Genomic DNA, 16,852 nt, shown 5'->3' with positions numbered 1-16,852 from the left:
GTATGCCATTATAAGAGGCAATTATAAAAGAATTGGATTAATTAGTTCCTGAATTATTTATGTAGACATAAATATTGCACGAGATCAGTGTTAAACAGGATACTGGCATGAAGAGAGGAAGGGTATGATACATTGATTTATGCTATTCCTTTAGTTCTTCCTCAGCAAAATTCAAGAAAAGTTGAAGTTTGTGCACACATCACCTTATCAGCTTTTATAGAAATATACTCCCCTGATAAAGCCATTCTGTGTGCTTTTTGTAATCTCTCCAAGTCACCACAAATAATAAGCATCGAGAGTTCTCTCTTGTCAATACAATGAAGTCAATCTTCTGTCTGTTGCAGTATAATTTAGACCTAGGGGAAATGACTGATTTCACAGATATTAACTTTATCGAATATACAAACAACAGATGTATTATAGGGGAAAGGAATTTTGTGCGAGCAGCACAAAGAACTCCAACAATCAGCAAATTCAATCTGCTTTTGACACTACAGTGTTCCCACAGTATAAAAGCGGTTGTCAGCTGTAAAAGTAATATAATACAAAGATGTGGCAAAATGGAAACAAGGCAGGCTATTTAGTATGCAAACAGCTAAGAACCTTAAACAGGAGACATTTATGAAAACAAAAAACAAGGTTTGAAATAAAATTGTCCTCTCTGAATTGATCTATTTTCATATTTCAGGGCACAACTTGATAGGATGAGGAAGAAATTTTGTGAAACATAAAATACGGTGCTAAAGTGGGAAAAGGCCATACAGCAGAGTCCAGCAGAGACAAAGATGGTCAAGGGGCTGAAGGGCCTCTCCTATAAAGACAGGCAGATTTGGGGTTGTTCAGCCTGGGGAAGAGAAGGCTCTGGGGAGAACTTACAGTGGCCTTCCAGTTCCCAAAGAGGGTCTACAGGAAAGCTGAGGAGGGACTTTTTGTCAGGGGTGTGGTGGTGTCCCTGCCCATGGCAGCAGGTTGGAATGAAATGATCTTTAAGGTCCCTTCCAACCCAAACCATTCTGTGATTCTATGATTCTGTATATCTGCGAAGCAATGGGTATTGATGGGGCTGAAGTCAGTCTGGTTGTTCTACGAAGAGCCAGTCTAAAACACAGGCTGGAAGAATTACCTTTGGGGAAAGGCAGTTTTGTTAGTGTTGAAATCTCAGGTTTCTGGTGATTTGACAATTTTTAAAGGAGAAAGTCAAAACAAATCATTCTGACTTCCTTGTGCAAATTAATTTCATTCTGGCTTATTAAAATGGTCAATCTGTTTACTCTTTTGTGTATAAATATTTTAGGCTGTTTTGACATCATCAAAATGAAGTGGTTCAACCGTATGGAAACAGAACAATTTCATGTTTCTGTCTCGTGAAGGAGTTTACTTTTCTCTTAACTGTGAGAAAAAATAAATAAATTGAGATGTCAGTATTTCCCATGAAATTTGGAAATTCAGCTTTCTGGAAAGCTGTAATTTTATATCATACAAAAACTTTCCCGTACTGGAAAGACCCTCTATCACGCAACTTTGGTGAGATTTCAAGCCTTAAGCCACTTCCATCTGGTGGAAAACAGCTAGAATCAAAGTCATAGGGGCTGGGTGTAACTGCTGGTGCTGAGTTTGCTGGTGGGACATGTGGAGTGACATTTGGGCAAGTGACTCCATTTGTCTGCATCTCACTCACCTGTTATATGGGAACAGCACTCTGTTTAGTGCATCCTCAGGAGGGGCTGAGATTGTGCTAACACTCTCCAAAGAGCACTTCTGAGGTAAGACACTGTTCAGGTGTACAGCACTGATCACGACGTAATGTAGAGCCCGGTAAGCTTCATGCTTGCTGTAGTCCCTGTTCATGCCGAGTGCCCCAGCCCTGAACCAGCTGTGATCCTCCTTGGGGTCGTGAGCTCGGAGCATCAGTAGCATCACACTTTGTGGTCTGGAATCACCCCCTTCCCTCTCAACCAGCTATAGTGGTTTAAACACGCAGACAAATATGAATGGGGTCAGCAGAGAAATGTGAATGTTTGAACAAGGCATCCACAAAAGTCAGTTGATAGCTTCCCAGCTGCAGGCCAGCTCATGCCAAGCAGGCTGCTTCTGGGCATATCCTGCATCTTATCTCTGCTGTCCTGGGCTGGCAGCAAAACACTATGGTGACAGATTTGTTCCCTGAGATGTCTGAAAAGCGATAGGGGAAACTTTGCAGTTGGCTTAATTCATTTATCCGAGAGGCCCACAAAGCCTCTGCAGCAGTTGTCTGCATTCCCTTGTCACAGTTAGGAGGCTGAGCAACCCTCCCAAGATTACAAATATTCACTCTAGACCCTGTGGACTATCTAGTCTGTATGTTCAGGCTGTGGTGCTGGGAAGAGTCTCCAAAATCAACCGTGGGTACCTCGGGGAATGGCAGAGAGTTGAATCCAAATTTCCATTTCTACATTCCAGCTTTTCTCACCTTGAAAGCCAACAGTGCTGCATAGTCATGAGTCCACAGTAACGTCAGTTTAGGGCCTAACATATTCTTAGGTCTGTTAGCCTGTGGAGTTGGATGACACAATTCTATGTGAATGGCTTAAACCAGTATATTTCACACCATCTTTACTGACATGATATAAACAGTGAGACAGTCCAATGTGTCTCAGATGGTGGGTTGTGATTGCTCAGGCAATGCATAATGTGTGTGTGTTTTTTTTTTTTTCTTTTGTTTTTTGAATAAGTAGAAAAGTGGAGGGGGTGGAGGGGTATCAGATGGCAGCAGTCATTCAGCAGCTCAGATGGGGAAGTGGTATCTGTAATTACTGGTTCCAAGTGTTTACGCTCTCCAGGATACTGCTGACTCCCTCTAATTGCCAGAAGAGTTTATTTCCTTCAGAGCAGGAACTGAACATAAACGCCTGTAAGTCCTTTCTGCCAGCTTTTATTCCACCGCTTTCTGAATGAGACGCACAAGGTCCATTGGAAACAAGGAATGGGCATCACGCAGCTCTCTCCCCTCTGTCTGCTGGGCTTACAGCTGGTTCTGCAGAGGTGTTTAAGGTCTCAGTGTCCAAACCCATCTCCGTGCCTGTGCGCTGACCTCCCCCTGCCTGAGGGTGCTCCAGGAGTGGTCCCAGCCTGGTATTGGCAAAAGCTCTTCAACCACCAAGTAAAGTGTCTTACAAACACAACCCAAGCGGTCTCTCCTATTCCAGATGTACAATTCCAGGAGTGAAACCCTGCTCACTGAAGCCAGCAGTGAAATTTCTCCCTGACCTCACTGCGCCCAGGGCTGCACATCATGCGCTGCCCCTGCCTCGTGCTGCTGCCACTGGCCCAGGCACGGGACGAGGGCAACGTGGGGCCCACCGAGACCTCACCAGGCCAGCAGTGGCCATGGGGCTGTGGAAATCACCCATGAGGGTCACTCATCTGGCAGCCGAGCAGCTCATCAGAGCGAGTCAGTGCTGCTGTGGAAGGTGAGAAGCTCAGGTGGAGAGCATTTGGTAATTTAATATTAATCCTCTTCTCTCCCCCCATTTCACAAAGCGGTGGAGGAGTGCTAGGAGGTCCATGGATGGTGCTTCAGGTGCTGAGGCCATAAAAACGGTACTATGGGGTCTGTCTTTGGCTGTTTTTCACCAGGTGAAGCTGGCGGTGGAGGGCTCAAACAGGGTGCTGGTGGTCACAGTCCAAGGGAAGCTTTCCTCCTTCCCCATGAGGAGAAACCTCAGCCAAATTTTGCCCAAGGTGTGCCAAAGCTGAGGCCCTGGGGGTACTGAGGAGACAAGGGTGCCTGTGAGAGGCCACACAGCTGCCATTGCCACCCTTGGCCATGGCCTTGCCGGGCTCACGGTGGCACCTCAAAACACCTGGTACTTGTAGTGTGGCGTGTGGTCATCTCCCACCTCTCCCCCACCTTCCACCCCTTTAATCCTCTCACAGCCTCGCCTCCCATCTACCGTGCTCCCAGAGGAGCGGGGCAGAGGCGGCAGCTGACTGAAAACGAGGGGAAAAAAGGGCTGGAAAAAAAAATAAAAAAATCACCTCACAGACCCCAACCAGGCGGCCGGCCCCGCGCCGCAGCCGCCGCCAGGTGGCGCCCGGCCCCCGCTGAGGCGCCGCGGCCGCCGCCCGCCTCAGGACAGCCGAGACCCGGGCCCCGCTGTCCCCGGGTGCCGCCAGCCCCCGGTCCCCCTGTCCCTTGGTCCCTGACGTCCCCCGGGGGCCCCGGTGGTCCTTGGGGTGGTCTTGGGGTGCAGGAGGTGGCTGCCGAGCGGGGCCCCCCGTAGCTTCTCGTTTGTTGGCTGCCACGCGATGCCTGCTGAAATTCGTGTTCGTGTGGTGAATGGCAGGGAAGAATGTAAAAACGCTTAGAAAACGTTTTTATGGCGTGGCTAAGAAGCTCTCTGGCAACTGGGATCCACAAGGGATAGTCTGTTTTGTTTTCTTTTTAAGTCCAGAGTATCCCGAAGGCCCACTGAAGCGGTTTCAGGGGACGGGCGCAGGTTCCGAGCAGCAGGGAGCTGCTGTAGGACACCTCCATCTCTGAAGCGTTATCCCGCTCAACCCACAGTGCTTCCTCCTCAGTTAGTGCTGAGCTCCTGCCGCTGACCAGCTCCGTTTCCTCTCCGTGCCTCAGGTTTGTGTCTCCGTGTCCCCACCCCGCACAGGAGAAACCCCAGGGAGCGAGGAGGAATGGTGATGATTTTAAGTGAAACTCCCGTCTTTTGGTGACTGGCACAGCTGGGAGCTCCCTGTGGCCAAAAGTACAGCACTGCCTCAGTGAGCAAAGATGGCATGCATCACCTCGCTGCTGAGTCTCCTGTAGCCCCTAGGGAAAAAAAGGTGGAAAGGGGAAACTTTTGCCCTTAGGAGAAGGGATGGATCTGTCAAAGCATGGGATGTTTCTAATTTGTTTGCCCCAAATCCAGTGCTTACCGATGAAGGCCATAATTCTGTAGTGCTCATCTTCTGGGTGATCTCCTAGGGACAAAATCACCACAGGAAATTATGTGGGAGATCAGCTGGGAACAGGGCAGTGCTATCTCTGAAAGCCCCTCTACCAAGGAGCTCCTCATCCAAACTGCCAGGGCCTGGGGTGGTGCCTCCCTCACAAAACCATCATCCCAGGGCTGTGTGGTGGGGCTTGTGTCCTGGCTGCAGCTGGACAGGCAAGGACAACCTGGATGGACTGCCACCTCCAACCCCGTGGTTCTCACTTGTCCCTGTACACCAGGGCAAAGGAGAGCAAAGCCCTGTAACACATCGCTGCTCAGGGCAAGAGCTAAGTGTAAATCTCAGGAGCTCAAACTCTCGGTTCCATTCTGTGACCTTTAGGAAACCTTTCCAAGTGCTGCCTTGCAGTGAAAGACTCTTTCTGCAGAATATTTAGCTTGGCTAGAAGAAGCAGACTTTACCCAGAAATCTTCTAAAAAAGGGGAGAGAAAAAAAAAAAAAAAAAAGATCCCTGGCCTGTTTGCGTGAGATATCTAAGCCCATTTCTAACGCTCCACAGGAGGCAGGGTTAAACAGGTGAAATGGGATGCTGTGCATTAAAATTGCAGCTGAAACCTCCTATCACTCATTATAGCTGTATTATTCTGCACCACTCCTGACAATGGAGAGCTAAGGAGAAAGTGCACGGAAAATTGTAGAACAGCCATCTAAACACATAATGTGGCAGCTATGACAAAAATGAATTGCAAAAATGCACTTTTCCCCCTTTCCGGTGGCTGTGACTGACCATCACATGCAGCAGCTGAGGTACAGGGCTGGCAGGACCCCAGCACCAAACTCGATATCCCTATGGGACCTGCCTTTCCATCTGGGGCATGGAACTGCTGATAGAGAGGCCAAGAGCCCTCTGTAATGTGCCTGATTTTCTGTCTCAGCCCGTTGCCCCGTGGAGCAAAGATGAACAGTGTTTAGCTCTTCAAAAAATAAAATAAAATTGCTAGCTCATGTAAAAGTGGGAACCCAGCTCTGTTTTCCAAAAGCCTCGGAGAAAAGGCATGCCTCGCTGCCTCTAGATTAGATCACAAATTTTCTGGCTGATGGCAGCATCTTAGTGTTCACCCTGAAGGCAAGGATCTGAACAAATTACGTTTTACTATCACAAGTTCATATATCCCTGCCGAGTTCCCACAGAAGGCAGAGGAAGGTACTTACGTGAAATGCAGTGGCTTTGGGGAACCCAGAGGATTTCTGCTCTTGGGAAGGAGCAGTGAGGGAACCGTTGTGCTGCGTGTGTGGTCGGCAGTCTGCGGCACTTAGCACGTGTCACCAATTTGGTGAAATATAATCCTCTGGGGGAGAAAAGGCATGTGATGGATATGTGTGCTGCAATCTGGAATCACTCATGTAGTTTATTGCCAAGCCTTTTATTCAATCAAATTCTTCATAAACACGGGAAGCGCTGATGTTGACATATGCTATCTACTGCATCGATGGATGTGCTTCTGCATCTCTTCCCTTGTCAGAAGCGTTGTCATCAGGCCCGAGAAGTGCCCAGAAATGATTTTGCTACAGGATCTCACTCTCTCCTTGCTGTATGCACGCAGTTCTCACCGATGCCTATGCATTGAGAGCAGGATCTGACCTTCAAGAAACACAAGGTGACACTCATGACAAAACAGGAACAGATGCAGCTGCATTTCTAGTCTTGGCTCTGAACTCTTCCTTTGTTCCTCTAATTGATTGTTTGCTACCAATATTAATGTTTTCTGTAATGAGGATGTTTTCTGAGCAGGAGGCAGTGGCACTTGTGCTCTCAGCTCTTCTCAATGAGCTGCTCAAGTTCAGAGCAGGCATCAGAGTGGGCCTGGAACTCCAACAGATCCAGGCCGCAGGGCACATTGTGTTCAGCTCCAGATGCTGCAGATCTTGGCAGAATTTAGATACATTTGATTTTATAGGCATTTCGTGTTCCCATCAGGAGAATGCTAAAGACTAAGGAGGTGGATGCACCTAAACTGAGCAAAAATATGTTTGTTGTTCCAAACAGCAGCCCTCACTGGAGAATACTGAATGCCATTTTATGTACCACGTTCCTGGAAAACAACCCCGGCCTGCTCCAACATCCCTTCTCTGAGAGGTAATCTCCAAGAAGCCCTTTCTGTAGAGCTCTGCCCCTCTGTGTTGCTCAGCCTATGTGGCATACAAAACCTTGTCTTTATTAGCACAAACATGTCCTAGAGCAAGAGGAGACCCTTAATGAGAGATGGGTAAGGCTGAGTTTTGACAAGGAACTCTCAACAGCTGTGAGTGCTCAGTGCCTTCCCAGTCTCAAGTTTAGCCACATGAATTAAACACTTTAGTTTAGGCATAAGGCTCTTGTCCGTTTATTTAACCTGATTCAAGAACAAACCTTTCAACTATTGAAGACACCTTTAAACTTCCTTCCCTTTGCATCTTGCCATCCTTCCTCCAGGTAGCTGTGACCAGGACGACTCCTCTGCAGGGCTGTGCCCCTGAGGTGCACAGCAGCTCCCCATACCGGTGCTGCTCTCAGCGGTCTGTGTAGGACTGCCACTGGTCCTGGTGTACCAGCACATCCCGGTCCTGTCCTTGTCCTGCTGGGAGTCTTCCCTGCTCAAGAGGCATTTTTGGATACAAATAAGTAGCTGTGGCTGTGAGAGGCGGTGTATCACATAGGCTGGCAGAGGAATGGCACAAGTGTATCTTAGAACTGGAGGGTCTGCACTTTGTCCCTCCGCCCTGCCCCTGTGCAGATGTGTACACAAGTGTGTGTAGGAAAGGCACGTCTTGGGTTTTTACAGGGATGCAAACCATTTTTGCAGCACTTTGAGAGAAACAAAGATAATACCTTCTCAAACATCCCGGTGTAATCCCATACAGAACGGCTCTCTGAGTTTTTCTGTTTGTTTTACGTGGGAGGGCGAGGGATTTTCACAACCAAACTTCAAAGGTTAAAACCAGTGAAGTCAGCAGGAAAATATGTGAATTTAACCTTTGGCTGTAGCTATGTAAACCACTTAATTTCATGAAGTTTGCACTGGAATGACAGAAGGTTTGAATGTTCCGCTTGTCAGAAGGATGTAAGCTATGAGCGTGGGGAAGAAGAGCAAAACGGCTCAGTGAAGTGTTCTTTAATGACTGCTTGTGAGCACACTCGGTATGAATTCATTTCATGGCAATGCACATGCAGATAACACAGCCTTCTCCAGGATTTGTGTAGGCTTCTGCCATCCCTTATCTCTGTCTTGATGTGGAACAATGCATGAAGGTTGGTGGTGCTGGGGCAAGGACCCCACCAGTTACTGTTACCACAGGGACCGCTCAGAGGGGAAAAACAGCTCATTCTCCTCGCATCCCTCCCTGAACCTCATCAGGACAGCTGCAGAGGGGGCATCCTGGAAACATTTGCTTTCCTGACCTCAAGATGTTTTCTCCATGAGAGAGGCCTGAGAAGATCAGCGCAAGATATTTCCAGTCAGTGAGGCGTCAGTGCTCACTTGGGATGCGACGCGTGGACCTGGTGGTGATGTGCAGCAGGTGGCTGTGGGAAGGCACACACAGCATGGCCCTGGGAATGAGGGGAGGCTGGGCTTGATGCAGAGCCACAGCAACACTCACTTGAGAAACTGGGCAAAATATTCCTGTGGTAACACTGAAACCCATTTTGCTTGATAGGAAAGATTTATAATGACATACCGTACATTTTTTGCTGTGCCTTAGTTTCCCAGGAACAAAGGGGCAATAAAATGTGTTTTCTCGATCTCTCCATTCTGTTGCATTCTATCCTATCAGACAGAAACTCAGCTGTAGCAGAAGAGGGACCTGACATCAGCCATGGGACACTGGGCTTACTTTAGTGCAAATAGGCAATAGCACAGTTGTTGTTGTGTAGGCTATCACAGGTGCCATTAGACTGCTCTGCTGCAGTAATATCACCAATCTAGCAAGTAAAAAAACACAACAGTCTGGTTGCTGTAATCACATTTTAGGCAAATCTCAGCTTCATTAAAAAATCTCAGCTTCATTAAAAAAAATTGAAAAGAAAAGAAAGAAATGATGGAAGGAAGGAAAGAGAGAGAGAGAGAGAAAGAAAGAAAGAAAGAGAAGAAAAATGAAAAGAAAAGGTTAGGTACTTATCTTCCTGATCCAGAGAAAAGTTTAAAATGTTAACCAAATATGACCCTGGATTTCAGAGATCAGAAGTCATTTCCTACCCAGAAGAGCAAACACCATCCGCAAATGATTGTTAAATGCTATTATTATTTATGGATTCTTTTTAAACTTTATGATTTTAAAGACAGTGCCGCATCTTTACAAAAAACGCAGACAAAACTGCAGTTAAGATTTTGATCACTAAAAATTGGCAGTGTAAAGTGTCGTGTAGTCAGTGAAGGTGCTTCACAGCAGCTGGGAAGATCAAGACAGATCTTGGATTAACCTTGCTAATTAGTGCTAAATACAAAAAGCACATGCACAGAATGCCTTGCTAAATTTCCCAATCTAGATCAGGAGAAAGCACACTGATATACCGATTTTTTTTTTTTTTTTTTAACTGTTCAGGTTGCTACCTCTGCACTCCTGCATTACCAAAAATATCCACCGAGTGTGTGCTGATTATGCATTTTCTTGTGATGTATATTTGTTATGCAAATTATTATATTTCCTTATGCTTGCTGTCTGAACTCATATTCATAGAGATGAAAGGTTTTTACATGCCTCTACCAAGTTTAATTTTCTAAAAAGCCTCTTCTGGGGACATGAGCGAGAACATGATGGCGTGGGTGTGTCTGCGGCTGTTTTGGTGTTAGAATTTATACATCCAGTGCCCTATCTGGAGATTACTTAACCGTGATTGCAATTATTATCTTCATTGAGCAGCAAATGAGTGAGACACACCACGAGCCAGCTTTGCCTGTGGGGCAGGCCGGGAGCGGGACGTATTGGGGCAGGTGGGCAGCCTGCAGCGGGCAGGGGCAGCCCTGGCTCCCCTCCGTCCTGGCACAGCTGCCTGGCTCAGCTCTAGGGAATTAATGTTTTGGGAAGCCAGCGATGCAATTCTGCCATCAGACTGCTGACATGTAGCTGAGGTGACGGTGGTCAGGAGTGCTGTAGTCAATGGAGGGTGATGGGCTTCTCTAGAGGGGCTTGGTTTGCCAAATGGCCACTATTTAACAGCCTCAATCAAGCGTCTGAGATAGGCGGACCCAGGCTGAAGTGCCAAAAATACCCTTAAAAGCAGGTGCTTCTTGTCTACACTGTTATTTCTCTGTGTAATGAAGGCAGTGCAGATGTACCTGCCTGGCTGGTGAGCAGGGAAGTTAATTCCATTCCTATTTAAGAGTCTCATTTCCTTGCACATTTGGGCACCTAACGCCTTTCAGCATCTCTCTGCGCCTGAGTTCCCTCATTCATAATCCAGACGTGTTTGGAGGCTCGGGCATGCCGTGGTCCCGTGCAACTTCTGCGCTTCCCACTCCGCGAGGAGGCTGTGAGCAGGTGGTGCTTAGAAAAATGAACTCACACCCTGACCAGGAGATGAATTGGTTGTAACAGTAATTCCACCGATGTAACGACAAGCTCGGCTTCTGCTGGCATTTGCACGAGCGTAACTAATAGCAGAGCTTGCTCTTCCCTCTTCTCTTGGCTGTAACCACTCAGCTCTGTTGCTGTAGGGAAGGGAAGCTATTCAGGATGGCTGGCTCATACAAGGACAATAATGATAGCCATAATATTTTACATGTCTTCTGTTAGCAGTGCTTGTTGGCAGGAGGAGAGAGGGAGGGTATGATTTCTTTAAGCAATACCTTATTAAGTGGGGAACTATAACTAAAAAGTGAGTGAGGCTTACCAGGAGCAAGTTAGAGTTTATTATTAATGCTGATTAGTTTTGTTCTTTCAGGTTTTAAAGTGTGTGGCTGAGTGATAAGGGATGTGCCTCAATGTTTATTTGATTAGAGCCAGCAACTAAGTCCAGAGGGTGCTTGCTTTCACTTGGTGCTTTTTAATAACCAAATAATTTCTTTGGTATCGTTTCACAGACAGCCAGTAGGAGTCACATCATTTAAGGCTGTCATCTGCCTCCTGGGGTTGTTTCCAATGATGTGATGATTTTTTTCCTGGCTTATTTGCTTATTTTTTTTCATGGTGAGAAGTGGACTGATGCCCTCTGATTGGAAAGCAGCTCTGAAATACCTGGCTCCAGCCTCTCTAGGAGGTACGTAGTAATTAAAAGCTGGCCAGCCCAGTTAGGTAATATATGTAGATGTTCAGCTCTGATTCTTCTTGAAATGTATCAGATTGATTTGTGGCTGAACTGAACTGTGAGGTGCTGAAGATCATGTTTCTGCTGAGGGAACTGGTAGATCCCCATCTATAAATGTTTAGTCACTGGCTGTGCAAAAAGAGCTGCCCAAAAAAGGGACTTGGAGGCAAAAGCTTGAAAAGATCTGACTCACTGCAGTTGCATGCAATAAACTGTGATCCTGAGGGGAAGTTGCAATGTCCACGAACCTCAAAAGGTGCTCTGCTTCATGAAAGTTTGTCATGTGCTTGTCAGCCTTCCCTCTTTTCCAGAACATTTATACTAGCAGTTTTAAGAAACCTCCACTGCTGTATGCATGTAAGCAATCCCTATTTCTTTAGCAAAGCTCCTGAGCTCGATGAAGTTACTTGTGTACATATGTATGTGGAGGATGTGGGCCAGAGCACTGACTGAAGCTGTGCTATCAGAATAGTGAGTTTTACAAGAAAGTCTCTTGTCTCTTCTAGAAATGGGGTTGATTGCATCCAGCCCTGTGTTGTGTCTCTGCACTCAGATGTGCTCTTCGAACCTTCAGAGGTTTGTGCATTTCCAATTACTCAGGATGCTTGCACAGGTAATCCTGTCAGCTACAGGCAGAAAAGGCATTTGCCATTGCAAAGAGATGCAGGATACAAGTAAATTAGAAGAAGAACATGTGTACCTGGCCTTTGAAGATAGCTCACGTTTGTTGGGTCCTGCTCTGTGGTGTTGATGTCAGTCTGTTTTGCTCAGAGGTCCGTACAATTGTACCGATTTTATCTTCATTCAAAATAATGCAGGATGGAAAAGTTGAGGAAACCTGAACTGGGATTCCCCAGCACCCAGTGTTTGCTCTTATATGTCTCTCTCTGTACAGATGTTTCTGGGGTATGTGTATATAAATATGTGCGTGTGTTTGTATATTAAAACAAACAAACAAACAAAACAAACAAACTTTATCATGGAAAATAAGCCTAATCATTTGAAACATTTTGGGTAAGAACAAGTTGGATTTCAGAGTCTGTTGGCGTTTTCTCTCAGGGCATGTTCCACTGCTCCCTGACTTACTCACTCTTCAGTAAGAGATACCAGATCCTTCAGCTTCTTGAAGGTGAATGCTTCTACATTTTCCTTTCATCTCCATCTTAAAAATAAATTTAAAAAATCTCAATTCAGTATCTTTCCATAGTCACCTTTATCTACTCAGAAGAGAATATGCTATCTTCCAAGACTCTGGTAGTGCCAAGGATCTGCTGGAGGCAGTGGCAAAACCCACCCAGGATGTCATTGGGGAGAGATTTCTTCCATCTACTCGAGGGAGCTGAGGGAGAGGCTTGATACAGGCTCTCGGATGTTTCTGACGTGAGTGAATCTAGTGATGAAACAGCGCCATGCCAACACGTGTTGATTTGGGCCATGGGATGCCCCAGCCTTCTGCAAGCTCATTTGCATGAAGATGGACATATCATACCCCATCTCCAAGGTCACCTCTGCCCGTGGGTTTGCTGTGTGTGGTTTTTATTTTGTGGTCTTATTGATGGTTTGCCCACTTCCACCGTTTTCATATGGCAGCAACAGGCGCTGCAGAGCTCTCTCCTGATCCTAAGCTGACCCCTCCGGCCTGGCTGTGACACTTTGGTAATTTAATGGACAAGTCTGCAGGTTGTCGTCATTATGTTCACTCATGTAAAGTACTTTATGCTTCGGGAACAATTTGGCCAAGGCAGCAGGGATACTTCTGTGTAAATATGTCATGAGTTCAAGCATTTTAATGTTCATAAAAAGACAGGACGTCAATTTAAAGCCTCAGCTGTCCCATGCATCTTAGGTCTGCTGATTTATGAAGTACTGAAAATTGGAATCATATAAGCCCGTAACACTCTGGCAGCTATTTAAATAGCAAAACTTTCTTCCAAAAACATGATATATAGAAGACATAAAAGTTTTAAAGAGGTAGTCTGCCTTAATAGGGAGAGAGCATTAGCATTCATTTACTGACAAGAAAGAGCTGATTTTCTTTACAAGAACCGCTCCTTCCATAACCACCCCATGCTTAGCATTAATCAAATCATAGCGTTTCTACTGCCTAGTGAGGATTCTGTTCGCAGGAGGGTTGGAGAAGGTTAATATTCTCCCAATACTTCGATGACAGAGCTGAGCAGCCAGGGTGAGCGCTGAATTTCTGGTCCCCGGTAAAACCAAAGGCCAGGTGCTCCTTTGCTGGGGAAACCACACAAGTGCTCACAACCAGGAGGGGAGTGGAAGGATGGCAAAATAAATCAAGCTGAGCTGTCAGCATGAAACTCTGAGGGCCAAATGTCACCCTAAGTGCATGGCCCTTCACCAGGGATGCTGTGTTAAACCCTGCCTGCCTCTGGACGCTGTTCCAGGTGGCTCCCTTGGGAGGGGGATGCCAGCAGGCAGCGGTGCAGGCGCCTGCCAGCTTTAGGTGTGTTGGATTGGCACTTCTGAGATGATAAAAGACACACGGGTCTCATGAGATGGGAATAGGGGATTCGAGCAGTCTGGCTAACTCGCTCGTGTTGGCGCAGAAACCTTTGTTTGAGAGTAAGCTGAAGTCTTCAGCATTTAAAATAGCTCTTATCGGGCCCCAATGACAAGGAAATGACTGTTTATAGGTGCCGCGCTCTGGGAAGCAAGGAGAGGAGCAGGGCAGGAGTGTGTGCTAACGTGATCTTAATATCGGAAGATAATTGCATCCCAGAATAAGAAAGGGAGGGGAATGATTTCCCGTGTAACAAATCTCATAGATAGTAGAGATATTTACAGAGAGAAAAGCACAACTACAAGATAGCTCTTGCTTTTTAACACTTCACTGTAATTGGCCCCCGATCAGTGTTAAAAACAAAATTCTTCTGGTTGACTGGGATCCTTCTTAGGTCACCATCAGCTCATAATTTGGAGTATCTCAGGAGGATAAATCTCCTGGGGAAAAAGGTGTAATTCTTGTTGTTTTATGGATGGGCTACATGTGCTCGTCATCCTAAGTGACTGGCCCCAAACTGCACAAGACGTCTGCAGGAGAGAGAGACCTGAAAACAAATCTCTCAGTATAGAGAGCAACGTGCTGGTTGTGGGATCATTCTGGTCTAAACAAGGCCAGTTTGGTAACAAGGGTAACTGTGTCTTGGTTTTAGTACTGCTGGGATTTGGCACTTGTAAAAGCCCTGGGGCAAGGAGCACGGGATGGCATCTCTTTGCCTAGGGAAGTTCATGGGGCTTCTCGCTTTCAGCACTTGCAAAATCTTGGAAGGGAGAAGTAAAAATCCTGCTATTAAATGTGAGCTTAGCACTGAGCACTAAGCCTGAGTTGTGTCATCCGAGGATAAACGAGGCTGTTGAAGCCTCTAAAGTAATTGCTCGCTAACAATGCTAAGTGCAGCGTGCATCTTACCAAACAAAAGATTGTCTCTTTTGCACACATAAGACTTGCATTTAATTTCCTTTAAGCCCAAGTCCCTATTATAGCATTATCCTTCAGGTGTAACGAGATAACTGCTATGTTGATATTAAGGCTTGGAAAGGCCACCGAGAGGCCTCTTGGAGTCGTGCTGTGGAGGAGAAGGAAACATCCAAAGCAAGGAGGGGCCACACATACAAGCTCAGCATTTTGCATAGAAAGGTATTGTGAAATTCAGGGCGCCTCCCTCACCCTGCTCGCTGTGCTGATGAGGAAAGAGCTCACAGCTGCAAGCCTGCTTTATTTAGCACTGACTGGGGCTCTTTGTAAGAAACCCACCCAAAGAGGAGGCAGACCTGTCTGATCAGGCATTCCTGGGACCTAAAATGGTGCTTGTTTAAACTGCAGGCTGGCTTGGGGGCTGCAGGTATGTACTGTGCTGTGTGCCCCGTGCTCTGCTGCACCTCGTTTAATTCTGCTTTGGCTGGTAAGTCAAAGATCCTGAAAAGGAGACGCAGCTTGTTAGACTGAGCATATGGTGTTCTCTACAGAGGCTGATTATCTGCACACCTTGTGGCCAGATTTTCAGTGAATATTAATTTCTATACCCCCTCTAAATTTAGGGATGTGAGGATTTAACTCAAAAGCTTGAATTTCTTTTCCAACACAGAGATTTTCACTCAGAGGGAGGTAAGGCACTGGCACAGGTTGGCCAGGGGAGCTGTGGATGCCCCATCCCTGGAGGCGTTCAAGGCCCTGGGCAACCCGACCTGGTGAGTGGCAGGGAGCATTGTTTTGGTTTCTTTTAAATCTGTAGGACAACTTTTGATGTTTCTTATTGTCCTGTGGTTTCTCACATGTGGTTTCTCTCATGGGCTCTTTCAAATGTGTGTGAAGATCTGCCCCTCAGTGTGACTAGGCTGAGCATGGAATCATTTTTGAGGCACTGGCTTCTGAAGCCCTGCATTTTCTGCCTTTTGAGCCCGTCTTCCAGTTGGTAACAGCAGGCAGCACAGCGGTGTTCATTGTAGCCTTATTGTCATGAGAAATCGTTTGTCTTAAAAGCTTTTTCTTGCGACTGAATTCCCAAGCTGGAGACTTTGATAAAATAAGAGAGAGATTTCTATGTTTGGAGCCAAATACACTGTCATTGTTTTCAAATACCTTTTAGTTACTGAGGTGGTGTTCGTGTGCAAGAACGTATAGATTAGACCATAAAGGAAAATAGGAGTGCTTGTGCTTGGTTAGAGTTACTGCTTTGCACAGCAAATCATAAATACAATGTAATTTTGCTGCCATTGGTCGTGTTATTTGCTCCCTGACACTTTGAGTTTTGCTGTGGCAGCAAGTGAAGTTTTGTGCTCCGGATCCTTGAGCCTCTAGCAGTAAATCAAGGAGAACCTCTGGTAGCTGAGACAGCGAAGGTTTGTGGTGCACAGCTGCTGAGCCTGGTGGCCTGATTTCAGAGACAGGGGTCTGTGAAAAATCAACTCCTTAACTCTGGGCAGCGCCGAGCTGTAACACGCACACAGCTGTTCTATTCGCCTATGTTTGGGTTTATTGCTGGTTTTGGTAGGCATGCCCTGTTAAATTGTCTGTGACTGCGTGATAGCTGGGACAGCAGCACTGAGAAGGGCTCTTGGCTGTTGGGGCAGAATTAAAAAGTGTGCCAGGGCTGGAGCACTTGCTTACATAGAAGGCAGTGTGGTCTGTGTTTGAGTTAGATGTGGTAGAACTGCAGCTGTTGAAAACGTGTCTGGATATTTTTCATATCTAGGTAGAGCTATAAATGCTTAAATCAGGACTTGGATATTGCAAGGTTGTATTTAAGATGCTGAAAATCTCTATTAATAACCACAGATATCTCTCAGCTGGGAAAGGATTCATTCTTTCAGCTTAATCATTCTTATGCAGAATTTGGATCCACGGAGAAGCTGCTCTGTCTGTCTCTGCCTCCAAGCTCAGGTTGGTTTGGACACATGCTAAACACATATTTTACAGGCACACCAGCCAGGACAGCACTGCTCTGGCACTGCTTGCAGAGAGCAAAGCCTAAATACTTCCAAGTAAAAGACAAAAAAATTCCTTGGAGGAGAAAAGTGGTATCATCCATGTGAGAGAGTGTTCGTAAGGATGGGAGCCTGGTGACTCCAGCAAAGACAGGGCTGTACGTGATGCTGATTCCCTTTAGCTCCTGATTA

At 46.3% G+C, this 16,852-nt stretch overlaps 1 long non-coding RNA gene across 1 annotated transcript in view; it reads left to right on the top strand.

The window, feature by feature from the left end:
- Positions 1-14,668: 14,668 nt before the first annotated feature.
- Positions 14,669-16,852, top strand: part of LOC106018692 (uncharacterized) — a 111,852-nt gene continuing 109,668 nt past the window's right edge. Inside the window, exon 1 of the long non-coding RNA XR_011811409.1 lies at positions 14,669-15,078. This is a non-coding gene — a long non-coding RNA (uncharacterized lncRNA). The remainder of the gene's footprint in view (positions 15,079-16,852) is intronic.

This window comes from Anas platyrhynchos, chromosome 9, assembly GCF_047663525.1.
Source record: "Anas platyrhynchos isolate ZD024472 breed Pekin duck chromosome 9, IASCAAS_PekinDuck_T2T, whole genome shotgun sequence".
Lineage (NCBI taxonomy): Eukaryota > Metazoa > Chordata > Aves > Anseriformes > Anatidae > Anas > Anas platyrhynchos.
Note: the sequence above shows the minus strand (reverse complement) of the source record. Positions and strands in the feature narration are given on the sequence as shown.